Below are 15,000 nucleotides of genomic sequence, written 5' to 3'. Positions count from 1 at the left end.
GCAATTTTCAAAATGGTTAATATAAATTAAAATAAAGTTTTAAGGTAAAAGCAATGCAAGTTGCAATTAATTCCAAAATGATGCAGGTTCGTCGCAGTATTTAATAAATGAAAAAAAGTGAAAATAAAGCTGAATTTCATTGCACTACTTCGTTAATAGTGAAGTTGACGCTGAGAATCGTACCTAGAAACAATCCTTTGCATTCTAACATAAATATCTTTGTACTTTCGCTTGCTCGGGGATTAAGCCTGCAAACTACTATGTTGATGTTGTTTTTGCAATTGTTGTTGTTCTTTGGGGGGGGGGGGGGGGGGGGGGGGGAGTCGTTAGCAAAGTCCTATGGAAAAGCTTAATAGGGTCCGAAAAAGGTGTTTCATGTTGAGTTAAAGATAAGGAATTTTAGGATGGGATATTTATGATTTATTTCCTAGACAGAAAATGTAAAAAAATAAACAATGTGCTTTTTTAAACAGTACAGAACAACTATTTCTAATGAAATATGGCCTATTTATTTGAATTTTCGTTGGTAAAGCAATGTGCTATTTGACCGTAGATTTAAGCACGAGCCCCAATTAAGCTGGATGTCGGATCACGCCTTGTTCTGCATGCAAGATACTTTGCCACGTTCGAGGTCACGTCTTTTCTTCTTCGCCAGACGCTTTGTTTTTTTTTTCTTTTTTTTAATGTTTATCAATTTCCAAATATTTAGTTGGGTGTTTGTGACATAACTTTGTAAGGCGTTATGAAACCCTTCTACTCTATTGTTGGTGTTTGTTCAATTATTCCGTTCTTGAACCTTCCACATAACATCTACAGGAATTGTTGGAGCGACTGTTCGTCTGCGAGGGCTCCTGTCTCTTACGCCACCAATGAATGTAATGGGTTTCGAAGTAGGAAACCAGGTCTTGAGGAAAATCATCATTGGCGACTAGTTCCTCCTCAGATGCACCAAAAGCATCTTTAGGAGGAACAAATACGAAAGCACTCACCCAAGGCGTTCAATTCCGAATAACTTTGGTAGCGCAGTTTATGGCCAAAATCAGATACTTTTCGGAAAATAATTTTGGCTAAGTGTAACGAACATCCGGTTACTTTCGCATTTGGAAAATTATTTTGGAAAGTATCATAAGTGGCTCTCTCAAAATCAACCATTAAAATTTCAGGTTGTCAAGTTGAACGCAAATACTTTAGAACGTGGAGAACTGCTTCGTATGTCTTCGTAGATTTGTCAGGAAGTAGGGCAAAATATTTATGGTACACTAACGTTATCTATATCCTATAGAGGGGTAGCGCCGTCAGTGCACCTCCTGTAAAAGGCGATGGTTAGTTGCATTTTGCCACAAATATCTGTAACCAGAAGTCAATGAATAATAAGTGTAAAAAATGTAAAATAAAAACGACCGAGGCTAGAGGCCTCCTTTTGGTATGTTAGATGACTGGAGGGAGGATGATCAACATACCAATCTGCAGACCTCTAGTCTCCCTCAGCCGTTTTTAAGATCATGAGGGCGGACAGGAAAAGTGCGGACAGAAGTAGTGCGGACGGAAGAAGTGCGGACAGGAAAAAGTGCGGATGGACAGGCGAAACCATCTCAATAGTTTTCTTTTACAGAAAACTAAAATCTCGAAAACATTCCATCGGCAAAAGAAAACTGATATAATCAGCAGTTGTATAGATAAGAGCGACTGTAGTAAGAAATTTAGTGAATATTAGCAATGAGTCTGAGTATGGATAACATTAATATGGAGTAATCAGTTCTTGATCATCCGTATAATAAGTAATGATACGAATCATCATAAAGAAAGGGGAAGAAAGACATACAGTGATAGGAGACGGATGCGTAGTGGCTGTAATAACTGGGAAATAGCAATTGGTGAATTCCAGTCTGGTCCCGTCATGGACTAAATACATTTCCCACGAAAAATTAAAATAAAATCTATGAAATTTATGGATCAATCCAGACTTTCAATTTCATCATGCTGGCAAAGAGGTGGTTATATTTATGTCAACGTGAAAGCACACTTGTGCCACGAAATGCAACGCATATCAAAATGTAGTCCTTTGATTTGAGTAAATGGGAAGCGCTTTTCATCTGAATCGAGTCCTGATGTGGTTGATTGACTCTCAGATCAGTAAACATGACATGCAGGAGCGTGTGAATCATGTTCCGTCGTTTTTCGACTTGATGGGATAATACTTTGTGTATTTCATTACATTTTGATTTCTGTTCATATATGATGCGATTTTTGGGGAGAGTGGTTTAGATGGCCACCTATATTAAATTATGGTTCAGGTGATATACAGTCTGTACGGTATTTTACGCAAATCAAAGATTAAACTGAGTCTTCTGATTTTTCAAAGTCAGTATCATAATTTGCGTTATCAAGAATATATTAACGTAAAATAAATAGTTTTAAACAGGTCCTGACTCTCATAAGCCGGCCAATGTGACGTACACGTCAAACCTCATAAATATGGATGAATACTTTTGCAGGCTTTCATCAATTTCAGTGCTAACGTGACTAAGCTACAGAGGGTAACTGGCAATTATATACGAGTAATTATTTAAACAGTTTCTCTTCGTTCACATCTGTTTAGATAATACTTCCTGTTACTCTAAAATTCCCCAGTCTCCTTCTATTGAATCTGATATTTACAATACTTTCATTTGCCTACTGAGCAGACCGCCTCTTCATAAGGCACCCGAAAACTTCTGACCGATTCCTTTCTTCTTACAAGCTATGTAGGCCTCGCTCCTGCTAGAGCTTCCAAATTCTCCCCTCGCTCCCTTTTTCCCAAATTTATATAAATCTTTGAATCGTGTAATATTTCCTCTTAGTGTTTGGGATTTGGATATAATCTAACCTAACTTAGGGTAACCTGACCTGCGCTAGGTAAATTCGTCGAAGCCTCATACATTAGTAACCATAACTTACAAAATAACACTCAAATTTTTTTTATTATTTATGTCGACTTTCTGATAACAAAAAAAGTTGAATTTCAACAACTCCAAACACTATTTCACTGTTGAAATTCGCCAACATACCTTCTTTGTGGTTGAGGTTTTCTACCCGCCAGTTTATTTGTAATACCTCTCTTTAACTTCATATTATTTTTTTTACTGCATTTTGAACCATTTCCAAAACTCAGGTTGTAAATCGATGCAGAAACATCAGCAGAGACAAGTTTTTGTTAAGCTGAACAGTTCGGGAAAGTATGAACAACTTTAAGTTTTTCCCTAAACATTCAGGAAAAACGTGATTCGCAAAGTTGAAAGCGGAAGGGGGGGGGGGGGGGCGGCTTTTTTCTGATGCCTAGGTTTGTTTTGCTTTGTAATGTTTTACATGGAGGGAAATGCTACAAGAGGAGAAATATATTTTTTCATTTCTTGTTGACTTTCCCTCCATGTTTGGCGCTCACGTTTTTATTTTAGTAGACTTGATTATTGCCAGAAAATCCTGGTGCATCAAAAAATGTATTTTTCACTTTTTAGTTCATTTCATTACGAGCGTGTTTAAAAAGGATTTGTTAAATTTTTTGTTTTATAATTTTTAGTTTTTCATAAACTGTAACCGATTTACGATCGTAGCCGAAGAAACTGCTGTCTTGTCGAGCCAAAGAAGGTTTGAAAAGTCCGCCGAGTTACTAACTTATGAACCTTTCTACGGAGTCAAAGAAGTTGTGAAAAATCCGAAGACTTTCATATAAATCCTGAGATACTAGGAAGGTCACTGTAGGGTCAAGAGAGGTCACTGCTGCCCTAATAATCCTTTAAGGTTGTGTCGTCACTGGAACTGAGTAATCTTGTAAAATTTCAAGTCCATTTGACGAAGGGAACAGGTCGAAAATTGAGTTACAATTTTTAACCCAAACAGGCAGACTGACAGACAGAGTTTTGCAGAACTCATTTTAGATATACTTAAATATGTAATGAAAATAGTGCATGCCATAACTGGCCTTAAATATTTCCACCTTAACAAACTTGGAAATACTCCCATAAACATATTCTAAGTTCCACAATGATGTCTAAAAGCAATGAATTCCATTTTTAGACACGACGTCTTTTAGCCCGTGATCGGCGCTCTCATATGTCGAACGCAGGTCCATTTGCCCCTGTTCTCTGCGCAAGGGCTCAGTGACAACTGTGTATATAATTGAAAGTGTTTAGAAAGTCGTAATTGACGAGAAATTTAAAATAAATACTTTCGTTATTTTATTATTGGCATCTGCATTGGCATCAAATATAGTTCACAAAGCATCATAAAATAAACTACGTTACCTTTATGGTCATAAAAAATTCATATACACATGAAATTAACTTCCCTGATGCAACATCACACTACAGACAAAAACATTTCATAATTAAATATGCGACTTCCTAGAAAAAACACTAAATCCAGTTCTAAATCGAGGGCTGCATAAAATAGCGTTGTCATATACGGGCTCGAAGTCTATTCGGACAACGAAAAGAATACCTGACATTTATGCAGAGTAAAATGCAACACGAGAATATCGAGCTTTAATGAAGTGGAAAGAGAGACTCATTGACTCGTTACTTCAAAGCTCGTGGTGATACATTAAATACTTTTTGGTTGCAAAAAAATAATAATGGGTTACCTCAGTTACGAATGGAAAACATGGAACTGAATTTTTTAATTATTGCAATATTAAATCATTTAGAAACAGCTTTGAGAGACATGCACTGCAGTGTTCACTTATAGCCCTGAAGGCCGTGAAACTTTTCCCCAACAGAATGAATCAGAGAATAGATTATTATTAGAGAGAACAAAAAGGGAAGTGGAGAGAAGCTCCAAGTGTCTCCATTGTTCTTTTCGAGTAGAGTATTGTGGCTTCCGTTGTCTCCCTTGAGAAACAGTTTTAACGGAAAGGTATTATGTACTATGTTAACTATTTCCAACAGTCGTATCAGCTTACATTCGCATCACTTTTGACATATGTAAAATGTTCATAGGTTTATCGAAGACCTTGTATAACAGCATAGCATACTCTAAAGCGCTCCCCCCCTTTTTTTTTTATCTTTTATATTATTCATTTTTGTAAGTCACTGGCCCATTATCAGTACTTCTACGGCCATATTTTTCGTTTTTGCCCCCAAATTCATTGAGGCATGATCTTTTGGTCTTGATCCTAAATCCACAAAGATAGAATCTTTCGTTTTTTGTTATAAATCCATAAAGGCTCGAGCTTCTTCTTTGGCCCTAAATCCATAAAGACAGATTCTTAGTACTTGGCCCTAAACCAGTAAAAAAAGAATCTTTCTATATTAGCCCTAAATTAGTAAAGACATGATCTTCCACTTTCTGTCCTAAATCCACGAGAATTGAATGAAATTCCATTTCGATAATGAACTATCATTTTTGGTGCTCAGACATTATGATTAAGGTAATTTGCATTTCATAGATCCATGATTCGGTTTCCAGTTACATTTATCGTGAAATTCGTGTACTTTCCTAAACAGATAATTTCTATAATTTTCATTTTCTTGTGCATCGCCAAAGCCAGAGAACCAATTTGATCAAAAGTGTTCGTATTACCCACTGGAATTATAACTTCGTGTTCTTATTTGTTAATTTGATCAAATGCCCTAAATGTTTTAACGTAAAATAACACTAGTTGTTTGTCCTTGGATAGGGAGGCACCACGGTTTTGCCCTTAGGATTAAGGTAAATAGTCAGTAGTAAAAATAGACCAAATATGTCTACTTATCCATTTGCTTTCGTATTCTTTAAGGTAAATTGATGGGAAACGAAAGGTTTACAGACTACAAAAACGAATACCATTCAGTTGTCTTGCAGTACAGTGATATCTAGATGTTAAATGTCAATATCCCCAACACCTTTATGCTACAACCATATCTATTCTCTTGTTATTTTTAAAAATTTATATAGGAAACTTCACTCACCGCATCGTATTTTTGACATAAAAGGGAAAGCTTTGGAAATAAAACTCAAAGAACAAATAATATTAACATAAAACATTGTAATAACAACCGAGGTTCCTGGAATTATTTTCAGAGTGCTAAGGATTATATAAATATTCGTTTTCATATCAACCAAAGAGACAAAATCCCTACTGAAATTAAATGATATGAAAAGTAATTAAAAATATGAAAACAAAACTGTTGTATTTGGAATCTTAGGACAAATAATGATTAATTTAACCTAGCGGTTCTTAACATTTCGATGACTCCAGACCCCCAATGAATGACCCAATATGGTTCCATACAACTTTTGATTAAGTCCACTTTAGTCCTATTTGTTGACAATACAACTTAATGCACTTAGTTTACTATATACTTCAGGTATGAATAGTTAGGAACAGAACATACAAGAAAATCAAAAGCATTTATAGTTTTATATAGTTATTTATTTACAAAATGTACCCAAGTCTACATTGACATATTAAAATTAAATCTATACAAATATCCAAAGATCAAGCCCCATACCCTCAGCATGTGGGTCTCATACCCCCGAGTGGTATAGATACCCCCTGTAAAGAACCCATGATTTAAACGATAGTTGGAAAAATATAAGTATTTCCACTATAATTGAAGAGAGACAATTCCCAATCGTCACAAAATCGATCTTCCACGTAATAGAGGGAAAGAGGAGCCCTTTTCCCGGAGCAATAAAACCAAAGGACTTATGGCATCAATAGACGGAGCAAAACCCATATCCTCTCATCATGGCCGATGCTTTTTTGTCACCTTCTCAGTCTCTTATATTCATGTTTTACACATCTTTATTCCCCGTGTGATTTTCTCCAGGAATTTATGGGTATTTGCTGAAAGGAGGAATGGACAATCTCCTTGTTTTCAGTTTCATCATATTTTCTGTAATATTTCGTAAATGGCTGCTTAAATTTATGTGTTACAAAAGGCGCATTTTCTCTTATTTTTAACAATATCGTAAATTGCTTCATAATATCAGGGATTTTTGTAAAAGAAAAGTGTATAAATCGATATACTTTACTGTATTTATTTACATAAAATGATTGACTTCAGTGAGAAACTTGTCACTGCTTCTTAGCTACCAGATCTTGAATACTTGGTTGATACCGGAGAGTGAACAGCGTCAGTCTCCTTCAACATTCAGCCTCTTTCTGTATTTGGTCTTGAGAGCAACGAGCGAGGAAAATGCAGCTTTGCGAGGATACTACATGGATCTAAACATACTTAGAGTCCGAAAAGTCTAACTAACGTTATAAGGCGACACTTTTGCATTTTTTCATGAATTTCTGAATATTAGTTCCTCACTCTTGTTAAGAGAATAGCGTATATAATGAGAGCATTTTTACTTTTTCCCTGGGGCTCACGTCCCCCTGGAATTGCTGACGCCCCCCAGGTTGAGAACCACTGCTATAGGTAAAATGCTACGTTGCCGAAACCGATTCACCGTCGTCATGTCGGAAACTAGACGGATAAATCTACATTTTATAGAATGCTCAGTTCCCTATTGAGCCATAAATTCCGTCAATTGACCCCTAAATTCCGGGAACGCCTCCCCATAATACGGCGTCAGTGCTGCTTAATGTGTTTGATTATTTATTCATATGGGTCATTTATACGGGGACCAGCTATTGAGGGGGGCGTTTGTCCCCTCTTCGTTCACGTGGCGCCATTTGTCCTCCTCTTTTATTCCCTCCATCATTCGGGTCTTTAACGTTTACGGTAACAGGTTGCCCTTCCCAACGGACTCTGGATGAGCAAAGAAATGAAACGACTGTCATCACCTGTTAGAGTTTCCGTGGGTCTGACGGTAAATTTCCTCACACGATATCTTTCATGTTTATATCTCGTTGATGATTGGCCGATGAATTTGAATTGCGACGTATGATTGGTCGTAAACAAAGTACTCGTCCGCCAATCATGGACGGCTTCTAATGAATTAGCTGAGAACATTTACCGTAACTTTTAAATGAAAACAGAGATACCATAAACCTCCACATTTAATAATTCACATTTTGGGTAGTTCGCAGATCCCGGGACAGATCTGACAATTCCAGAACCATTACCCCAAATAACAAAATGCATAAAAGTTGTTCAGAATTCCAAAATATACCCGAAAAGTCACTTATCCGACCAATTTACACCAAAATACCATCCGCCGATATTTCCTGTGAACGTAAATTTTTCTAAGTACCCACTTGATGCGAAGGCTGACACGGTGGTCGTAGCTCCCGTAGTTCTTGAGTTGGCCGCGGACAGGCGCTGTACGTCGGCCCGCCCTCAACGCGGGAAATTTTAAATCAAACCAATCCTGTATCATGTTGACCCAGGTCATTCCCAAGGGACATGGATTAACTTCCTCCCAACCAATAAAAACGTGTCCCATGAATATGAATCAGACAATCATACCTGCAGTCACAAAATTTACCCTTTCCATTCTCCACCGCCGTCATGGATAGAACGCACTTAGTATTATTTCCCAAAAGTGTTACAGCAGACGAGTTTGATCAATATACGCATTTGTATATTGGTATCCTGATCGAGTTTTTACGAAACACTGACGAATTTATGAAGTGGTTGTACAGGGAAGGGTTACTTGGGGACTATGCGGGGTTGTGTACAACATGCAACACAGTGAACCGACGGTTCATGAAACATGGGACCAGCGAGGCCACGGGCCAAGCGATATACATGTGGCGATGTACAAACAGCAAGTGCGGTAAGAAGGTTCGGCACGGGTCGTTTTTTGAAAAGTCGCGTTTGTCCCTAGAAACAATTATTATATTAATATTTTGTTTCACAAAGAAAATCCCACAGTGTGTTGTAACGGATTTGGTTATGCCTCTAGCACCTAACACCATGGTGGATTGGAATAATTTTTGTAGGGATGTATGTTGCCAAATCCTGTGTGCTGATAATAAGAAAATAGGTGGTCCTGGTCATATTGTTGAGATCGACGAATCTAAATTTGGGAAACGGAAGTACAACCGTATCCGAAAGGTAGACGGATCTTGGGTGTTCGGTGGCATTGACCGACACACGTGAGACCTTTTTCAAGGTGGTTCCTGACCGTTCTGCCGAAACTCTGATCCCAGTGTTGCTTGATAACGTACTTCCAGAAACCACAACCGTATCTGATTGCTGGAAGTCGTACAGCAAAGTCCGGGATCATTATTTTGCGCATAATGTCGTGAACCACAGCGTTGACTTCGTTAGCCCGGACGACCTGAATGTACACACGAACACTATAGAATCGCAGTGGCGTGTCCTTAAACAGAGCGCGCTACCGAGACACGGTATGCAGAAAAAACTTTACGAAAGCTATTTTTCTACGTACTGTATCCAGAAGCGGTATCTACAAGATGTTCCGTGTCCATTTCGGGCATTCCTGAAATTGATCAAACGTGTGTATCCGCTCAAAAGCCGCCCGACATCCCCCATCTCAAATTGGCTATCCCGGCCCGAAACAATAAGACCAGGACCTTCTACCAGCGAGCCACATGATCCCCCACCCGTTCCAAAGAGGCCGAGACTGATGCCTTCATGTACCCCTTCATGGTCGTCGGACAGCAGCGACTTTGAAATGTGAATAAGGTAAGTTGTATATTAATTTTTGTTAGCCTTAAAACTAGTGCTTCGGTTATTTCGAAGCCAGTACCGAAGCATGTGTTCGAACAGTACTGTTTTGGTTAGTTCAAAGCCAGTACCAAAGCACGTGTTCGAACAGTACTGTTTCGGTTAGTTCGAAGCCAGTACCGAAGCACGTGTTCAAACAGTAAGGCCGTGGCGAACGAGGAAGGTGTTTAATGTTAAAGTTATGGGGGGATTTATAGCCTAGGCTAGTCGTGTTTTTTTGTATGTACTGTGGCTAATTCTCTGTAACCCCTTGCCAAGAATCTTTAAATATGCGGATAAGGCACGAAGCGCCATTCCGCTACGGCCTTACTGTAACCCCTGTGGCTAGTGCGCGCAGCGCAACATTACCTCTTGCCAGAACTTGTCGGGGTCTAAGCATCTAATTTAATGTCGGTTAGTGGTAGCCTAGGCTAGACGTTTTACATGTAGGCTAGTCGTTCCAAAATTCTGCAATGTAAGGGGTCCTAGGCTAGCCTAGCCTACGTCAACCTTTAATACAGAGTAAGAGGTCGGAGTCTATGTCGGTTAGTGGTAGCCTAGGCTAGACGTTTTACATGTAGGCTAGCCATTCAAAAGTTCTGCAATGTAAGGGGTCCTAGGCTAGCCTAGCCTACATCAACCTTGAATGCAGAGTAAGAGGTCAAACTTTTGTATTAAGGGTCAAAGGTCTGGGTCTCAAAACCGGGAATTGAGAGTTTCGTGCGCCGTGAAAGTCCTAGGCCGCTTCCCCCCACCCAAAAACCCCAGTTTCCCAATGGGTCCCCCCTTTACCGTTTGATGTTTCTTAGGCTTTATTTTTACTGGGTCAACTACAAAAAAGGGCCAAAAACGTTATTCATAGCAATTTTTTCCCGCGAAAATCGATCGTCCCGGATCTGTAGTGGCTCCCACATTTTAATTTCCTTGTATCAAACAGAAGCTGAGGCAATCTTAGCTTCTACCGTTATATTAATGCTCTTTTTTTCCCTAACTTTATAATCTAACAAAATTCCGCACCAGTGAGGAATCCCATCCCCAAAACATACTCTATTATGATATTCTTCTTAAAAGAGAGAGAGAGAGAGAGAGAACCGTTACGAAAGGTAGCATTAGCCAAAGAAGACGTTATATCCTGGACGCCAGACAGTCAATAAATAATGAAGAGACGACGATTTTCGTCGGAAATACGGCCCCAACCGATATGGTGTGACATGAAGGAAGTGGGTGGAGGAAGGAGAAGGGAGAGGGCGTCCTAACATGACGCAATATCAATTTTGGGGAATAAAACTGACGGTGGAGAAATCAGAATCAATAAGGTTCGGAAAGCGAGAGAAGGTAAAGGGTCAGGTTTTCTAGTTGTATTATATACCTCCTCCCCCTCCTTCTTCTTCTTCGATGTGTCTGGATGGTACAGTTCTTCTTTATTGTCTTTTCTGAGTAAACTTTTTTTACTTATTCACTCTTTTTCAATAGACTGCCGTGATATTATTTTATTTGGGCGATGATTATTTTCATTCCTGCTTTTCACAATAAACTCTTTAAAGTTTCCCACTTTGCAAAAATTTATCTGTGAATCCTGTTGAAGGATCATTTTCAATGCTAGATACTGATCCCACTGGAAATTATAACATGTTGCTTTTAACACGTACTACTTTCATACTAAATTCATGATACTTCATTCACGTCATACACACACATTATATATATATATATATATATATATATATATATATATATATATATATATATATATATATATATATATGTGTGTGTGTGTGTGGTGTGTGTGTGTGTGCGTGTGTGTGTTTTTAAACGATATTGTTTTAATATTTGTGAAGATGAAAAACGTCACCCGTGGTATAAGTGACAGAAATTTATAAAGTAGATACATAAAGAAACTATTTCGTATTCGCTGTTACTTTATTGTAAAATACGAAGAGAAGAAATGAAAAGAGTTAAGAGAGGAAAAAAAAAGGAAAAAAGAAATTCAGCTTCCGATTCCCTTTCTGGGAGACGGAGACTTTTTGAAATATTCAGCGAAGAAAAATAGACTCTGGGTGGAAGAGCTCTCTGGTGCAAAGTGCAGCCCAGAGTCTTTGCCCGACACAGAGACAAAGGAGAAACGACAAAAAGAATCATGGCAAAGGTATAAAAATCCGTAGACTTATTAACCTTCAAAGGTATAAAATCCGAAGAGTACTGGCGGAGGCTCACTGTAGGGTCGTTAGCGGTCACTGCTGACCTACTGATCATTTAAGGTTGTATTGTCACTGGAATTTAGTAACCATGAAAAGACAGACAGACAGACAGACAGACAGACAGACAGACAGACAGACAGACAGACAAACAGTAAAATACTTTTAGTTCTAAAAGTTTGTTTATAATTAATTCAAAAAAAAGTCAGCAGGTGCCTCTTGACCTTTATTTAAAAGTAGTTATCTTCTAGTGTATAATTCAAATCTCTATGAGCCGCCTCTAAATTTTTTCGCATATAGTAGTATATATATGATGATATATATATATATAGGTATATATATATATATATATATATATATACTATATATATATATATATATATATATATATATATATATATATATATTAATTTATAAATATATACATGTGCATATATATACACATGAATGTGTGTTGTGTATTTTTTATAAAAAAAATACCTGTACAGCAATTGTACGGAATACAGTCACAAACTCATTTAGGAGTGGTAAACAAAACAAGCGGTGTCCACTAATAACGAAATGCCATTGTAAGATTGGGACCTTAATGAACCTCGTTAGAGAAGCCTAATTAAGGGGTAATTAGAAGAAGACTACTCTGGGTCGGCTCAATTATGCATTTGGTTCCAGACTTCTGATTGTAATTAAGATTCCAATTTTAGTGATTTCTACCTTTGGTGATCATTTGCACTGACGGTTTGTAAAAGTTTTGAATAAAACGACGAAATAAAAACGGAAATTAGAGAGAGTAACAAACATAATGTCAGTAACATTAATTATCGCTTTAGAATAAACTAAAGGTTATATTTTGATGTATACTACCTTTTCCATTCATAATTATAGCTACAATTATAGAAAAGTCTGCAATTTTTATTCGAATTTAGCATTCGAAAGAGAGAAATGTCGAAAATGCGATGATTATGACTCATTGGAATTTTTCCCGTTCAAAGAACCTCAATAATAATTGCCATCATTGCCAGAAGAAGCAACTCACCTCTTCTATAAGAAAAAAAAAAAAAAAAAAGGAAGGCCATATGTTACAGGCATTGCAGAGGCAGAGGCCAGCAGTGGGTTTCATATCGATTATGGTAATAATTTTGTTCTTTGAAGAAATCACCCTGAATAAATGTGAAGAGAAGTTAGAAATTTCCCTTAATGTTTCAATAAGTCTTTAGCGTTCTAATTCATTCCTAGGGGAAATGATTATGGCTGAAGTTTTGTAGATGAGCTTGGCTAATAATGGTCGAGATCTCTTCCAATCCAGATCAATTGGAAACTTTTTCAATTATTCCATCTGAGAGGAAGTTTTTGCTGCTCAGTAGAAAATGAACTGATGTGTTTTGAAAACAAAGCGAGATATTTTTTTATGTTGTCATTATTCTCTTTGAAGCAACAGTGAGAGAGAGAGAGAGAGAGAGAGAGAGAGAGAGAGAGAGAGAGAGAGAGTCATGATGGTTAATCTACCTAATGAAGAAAACACGATCAAATTTGTATCCAGGGTAGATTTGAACGACAGATATGTGAGGAAAGAGTCAATCCTTAATTCTCTTCAAATTCACATAAACGGATTCAATGATGATGGACCAGTTTTTTTATCAGGTAAGATGGAAGCAGGAAACGAGTCTTTATGACTGGTTCGAAAACATTAATATTGAAAAATATTGATTGATTAGTGTTTTACGTCCAATTACAAATGCAAAAAGAAACTTGAGTGATTGTTTGACAAAAGTTGAATTTTTTATGTGTAATTGGACGATCAGGAAACGGCTTTTGAATGACACTGACGCCCCTTTATAGTCCGGCTGATGCGAATTTTTATGTAACAATACCCTTTCCTACAAGGAGTTTTCGCGGCTGTTTAAAAGATATTACACAGGTAGCAAGATTTCAATTAAACGCTCATGATGTAGATGGCAATCAGTGATTTTCTATTTCTAAAATGCTGTACAGGAATGGTAAAATATTGATATGAACTGCATTGCAAATTGATATTAATACAACATATGTATACATGTGTGTCTGTATATATTAAATATGTAAATATATTTAAGTTTATCTCTCTCTCTCTCTCTCTCTCTCTCTCTCTGTCTCATAACATCCACACACACAATACACACACACACACACACACACACACACACACACACACACATATATATATATATATATATATATATATATATATATATATATATATATATATATATATATATATATTATATATATATATATATATATATATTGTTACGTATATAGCGGCCTTGAGGGAGGCTAGATACGTAAACGGAAGTGATTGAGGGATTTCAAGAGGGAATTGCTTTAACTTACCGTAAACTGATAGTTATTATTAATTTCTTTAGAGGGAAGGTCACCAGAAAACTCAGCTCGTTACTTACAGCTATTTATTTACAAAAAGGCCCGTGCTGGGCTTGAGAAAAGGTAAATGATGGCTCCACTGGAGCTGTTATAGCTAGTTTTCCATACACTTGAGGTAATGCACACTTGCGGGCAGAGAGACGGCACGTGACTCATGGAATCTGGAAAAGAATCCCAGATTAAACAAGATAAAAGGAAAAATGACTTCTTGCTTTGATTAAGGCTGATTAATTCTCTAACATTGGGGAAGGTAAACTCGAATGGTTCACTGAGGTATGCACGAAAAGCTTGGTCTTTAACAAGTCACAAAGGGGAGCACGTGGCCCGATGAGGACAAAGGGCTTTTGATGTAGAAGGGGTAAAAAATGAGAAATTGAAAATGAATTTAGCAAGAGTCGTATGGTAGTAAAGGTGCTGGGTTGAAGTTTACACTTTCAGACGTACCTTTATGCAATATTCAGTGTATCCTTGTAGAAGAATGCGGCCTGACCTCAGTTCAGGTCTGGGGTTCGTGTCCACCAGTACGCCGTGGGTAGGCCTAAGTTTTGGGAGGCTGGCCGGCTGGACATCTGTCCTGGACTACCGACTGCAGTTGACTGAGAGCGATACTCGTTGTTTTTTAATCACGGGGCTTCCAAAGACTGCCTCGAGCATCGCCTGAAAGGTGGTAAACACAACGCCAGCAAATGGGGAAGGAAAATAGGTCTTATTGTAGAAGTCCCTAAAATCCATCTTGAAGCCTAGCTACTCTTGTGACTTGCCTCTCTTACCCTAAGCTTCCGTCAGACCGGAAATATCTTCCCTAC

This window comes from Macrobrachium nipponense, chromosome 27, assembly GCF_015104395.2.
Source record: "Macrobrachium nipponense isolate FS-2020 chromosome 27, ASM1510439v2, whole genome shotgun sequence".
In the NCBI taxonomy this organism is placed as follows: Eukaryota; Metazoa; Arthropoda; class Malacostraca; order Decapoda; family Palaemonidae; genus Macrobrachium; species Macrobrachium nipponense.
The sequence above is the reverse complement of the archived record's forward strand: the minus strand, read 5'-3'. Positions refer to the sequence as shown.